This window comes from Nicotiana tabacum, chromosome 21 (assembly GCF_000715075.1).
Source record: "Nicotiana tabacum cultivar K326 chromosome 21, ASM71507v2, whole genome shotgun sequence".
Taxonomy (NCBI): Eukaryota; Viridiplantae; Streptophyta; class Magnoliopsida; order Solanales; family Solanaceae; genus Nicotiana; species Nicotiana tabacum.
This window is the reverse complement of record NC_134100.1, coordinates 9745452-9750186: the sequence shown is the minus strand read 5'-3', so window position 1 is coordinate 9750186 and position 4735 is coordinate 9745452.

Below are 4735 nucleotides of genomic sequence, written 5' to 3'. Positions count from 1 at the left end.
TTAGTGACTAAGATCAGGAGTTTCCTGGGGTTGGCAGGTTATTATCGCCGATTCGTGCAGGGCTTTTCATCCATTGCATCACCTTTGACTAGATTGACCCAGAAGGGTGCTCCTTTCGTTGGTCCGATGATTATGAGGCAAGCTTTCAGAAGCTCAAGACGACTTTGACTACAACACCAGTCCTAGTGTTGCCTTCCGGTTTGGGAATGTATACTGTGTATTGCGATGCTTCACGCGTTGTCTTGGGTTGTGTATTGATGCATGAGGAGAGAGTTAATGCATATGCTCCGCGTCAGCTGAAGATTCATGAGAAGAACTACCTTGTGCACGATCTAGAGTTGGTTGCGATTGTTCATGCTCTTAAGATATGGAGGCATTATCTGTATGGGGTGTCATGTAAGGTTTATACTGATCATCACAACTTACAACATTTGTTCAAGTAGAGGGATCTTAATTTGTGGTAGCGTAGATGGCTTGAGTTACTGAAAGATTATAACATCACCATTCTTTATCATTCGGGTAAGGCCAATGTGGTCGCAGATGCCTTAAGTTAGAAAGCAGAGAGTATGGGTAGCTTGGCATTCATTTCAGCAGAAGAGAGGTCACTAGCTTTGGACATTCAGTCCTTGGCTAATAGACTCGTGAGATTGGATATTTCAGAGCTCATCCGGGTACTTGCGTGTGTTGTTGCTCAGTGTTCATTATTGGGGCAGATCAAGGTTCGGCAGTTCGATGATCCGCATTTGGCAGTTCTTAGAGAGAGGGTGCTACAAGGTGGTGATTAGGAGGTTTCTATTGGTGATGATGGTGTTCTATGACTCCAGGATTGCCTATGCGTTCCTAACATTGATGGCTTGAGGGAGAGGATTCTAGAGGAGGTACATAGTTTGCGGTACACTATCCATCTAGGTGCTACGAAGATGTATCGTGACCCGGGCAACATTATTAGTGGCGACGAATGAAGAAAGACATAGTTGAGTACGTGGCTAGGTGCTTGAATTGCCAGTAGGTTAAGTATGAGCAACAGAGGCTAGGTGACTTACTTCAGCAGATGCCTATACCTGAGTGGAAATGGGAGCGCATTACTATGGACTTCGTAGTTGGGTTGCCGCAGACATTGTGGAAGTTTGATGCAGTTTGGGTCATTGTCGGTAGGTTGACCAAGTTGGCACACTTCATTCCGGTGGTTACTACTTATACTTTAGAGAGGTTGGCTTAGATCTACATTCGGGAGATAGTTCGATTGCACGGTGTGCCTGTTCCATCATATCAGATAGAGGCCCTCATTTCACTTCACATTTCTAGAGAGCTATTTAGAGCGAGTTGGGGACCCGTGTGGATCTCAGCACAGTGTTCCATCCTCAGATCGATGGACAGTCAGAGCGGACAGTTCAGATTTTGGAGGATATTCTTAGAGCATGTGTGATTGACTTTGGAGGATAGTGGGATTAGTTCTTGCCTTTGGCCGAGTTTGCTTACAACAACGGCTATCGGTCCAACATCGAGATGGATCCATTTGAGGCTTTATATGGTCGGCGATGTCGTTCTCTTATCGGGTGGTTTGAGCCTGGTGAGGCTAAGTTTTATGGTACAGACTTGGTGAAAGATGCCTTGGAAAAGGTAAAGTTGATTCAAGAAAGACTTCGCACAGCACAGTCCAGACAGAAGAGTTACACGGATCAGAAGGTGCGTGATGTATCATTTATGGTCAGCGAGAAGGTTCTCTTGAAAGTCTCGCCGATGAAAGGTATTATGAGATTCGGGAAGAAGGGCAAGTTGAGCCCAAGGTTTATAGGCCCATTCGAGGTGTTGGGGCGAGTTAGAGAGGTTGCTTATGAGCTTGCTTTACCTCCTAGCCTATCAGGGGTTCATCTAATTTTTCACGTGTCTATGCTTCGGAGGTATCACGCCGACTTGTCCCATGTGTTAGACTTCAGTACTATTCAGCTAGATGAGAACTTGGGCTATGAGGAGGACCCAGTTGCCATTGTTGATAGACAGGATCGCAGTTGAGATCCAAGAGTATTTCTCCGGAAAAGGTCCAGTGGAGGGGCCAACCAGTTGAGAAGGTGACCTGGGAGTCCGAGGAGGACATGCAGAGCAAATATCCGCACTTTTTCAGCATTTCAGGTATGAATCTAAACCCGTTCAAGGACGAACGTTTATTTAAGAGGTGGAGAATATAGCAACCTGACTAGTTGTTTTGCTTTCTAGAACCACGTTCCCCTAGATAAGAATTTCCTTACTTGCTTTTACTGATTTACAACTTGCAGGGATGGTTGGTTCGGGGTTTGGAAGAGTTTGGGTTGAAATTGGAACACTTGGTTCCTTAAGGTTGGCTTAAAAAACCAAGTTTGACTTCGGTCAACATTTTGAGTAAATGACCTCGGAATCGGGATTTGAAGGTTCCAACATGTCCGTATGCTGATTTCGGACTTGGGAGTATGTCTGGATCGGGTTTTGGATAACCCGGAAGCATTTTGGCGCCTAATAGTGAAAGTTGATTCCTTAAGGATTTTGAAGTTCTTAAATATTTGGTTTGGAGCAGGTTTTTGTGTTATCAAGGTCCGAATGGAATTCCGAGACCGGGAATAGTTTCGTAGTGTCATTTAAGACTTATACGCAAAATTTGGTGTTAATCCGAGTAGTATAGGTATGTTTCGCGTTTGAAGTAAATTGAAGAACTTGAAGTTCATAAGTTTGAATCAATTGGTTTTAGGGTGTGATTCCTAGTTTTGATGTTGTTTCCAGTGTTCGGAGGGTTCGAGTGAGTCCGTTTATCATTTCAAGCTTGTCGGTATGTTAGGGCGGGGCCTCGGGGGCCCCGAGCATCAATCAGACGAGGCTCGAGTTGAGTTAGAAATTTTTGGAAGGAGCTGAAGCCCTAGGCATCTGTCATAACCACACCTGCAGTTGCCCAGCCGCAGGTGCGAGACCGCAGAAGCGGTCGACCCTCACAGGTGCGCCCCCAAGGGAGGAGCCCAGGAACCGTAGATGCGGCTCCTTTTTCGTAGAAGCGGAATTGCAAAAGCGTCCATAGATGGCAGATGCGGCCCCCAGCCAGCCCAAGCAAAGTCCGCAGATGCGGACACTTCCTCATAGAAGCGAGACCGCAGATGTGGTCCCCTAACCGCAGGTGCGAAAATCGCTGAAGGCAGTGCTTTCATTTAATACGGAAATGTGTCATTTTTGACAGATTTCATTCATTGTTTGGGCGATTTGGGAGCTTCCAAAGAGGGGATTTCAACCTAGCATTTGTGAGGTAAGTTACTCCTACTTAATGTGAGTTTAATACTTGGTTTTTGGGTAGATTAACACAACAAGATTAGTGAAAAGTATGGGATTAGAGTAAAACTTAGGGTTTTGACAAAAATGCGATCTAACCACGAAATTTGTTATGGAATGGGGTAAAAATCATATATTCTTGATCCTTAGGTTATGGGTAATAACTTTCTTCAAATATTTCCGCAATCCGGGCACGTGGGCCCGGGGATGATTTTAGGAATCTTGTAATTTGGGTTGGGGAATCACTCTAATAGTTGTGATATGAACTTTTAAGCCTATATTGATTAGTTTTTATGCTATTTGGATAGTTTTAGAGTGTTTGGTGCCAATTTGAGAGTTTGGGCATAAGCTTAGACCGGAAAGTAGATCGTGGAGCAAGGTAAGTCTCCTTTCTAACCTTGTAAGAGGAAACTGTCCGTATAGGAGAAATAATTGAATATTTACCACTAAGTGCAGGGGCTACGTATACACGAAGTGATGAGAGTCTAGGCGTAGCTACTATTATGCTTAAGTTCAGGTAGTTTAGGACCCAAAAGCATGTTTTACTTGCCATATTTGTAACCTTATTGTTAAATTAGATTACGTGAATCATATCGAACCTGGCAAATGAATTTCTAAAAATTTAAACAATATTTTCTTGATCGTTAAAGAGAAGTTTGATATTACTGTGGATAATTGTTTTCCTTATAAATTATTGATTGATTGCTTGATATGTTTATTTGTTTTTGACTGCATCGCATGTATGATTCGCGAGTGGGGTAATAGATGCATCTATAATTCGCGTCGTTCGACCCTCCGGCAGTGCACACTTTACTTTTATGTTGGATTGGGTCGTACGACCTTGACATTATTTATGCATCACTTTTTATTGCCTGGAGGAAAGATTTTGGCTCATCATGTGTAGTGATGGCCGCGTGAAAGGCACATTGAAGAGGTGAGAACTTAGTGTATGAAAGATAATTCGAGTGAGGATATTCTTTACCTGAAGAGGCTGCTTGGATGTCCACCGCCTTTGGAGTTTGTTTAGAGATTGCATGGCACACATAATCTTTGAGATATGTTGGTTGTTGTTTTTCTCTTATTGGAATGTAATGTGCAGTTTCTTCAATACTTTGCCCATGTGTATCATCCTGGATATTGGACTCTTCAATGTTGAGGTTTTCTTCGGGCATCGCTGGTGCATTTCCTGCATCGAGTTGATCAAATTGTTGAGTGTTATCATCATTTTGCGGCTGCTCAATATCTTCCTCAACTGGAGGTATTTCATTGACGCATCTAAATGTCTCTATTGCTTGTTCACTGTCACTTATGATCATCCCAATGTTTTTTGGCAAAAGGAAAAACTTTCTCTTCAAACACTACATCGCGTGAAACAAAAGATGTCCTTCACGCCAAATTGTACACTTTCCAACCCTTTTGACCTTGAGGATATCCTATGAAAATGCATCTT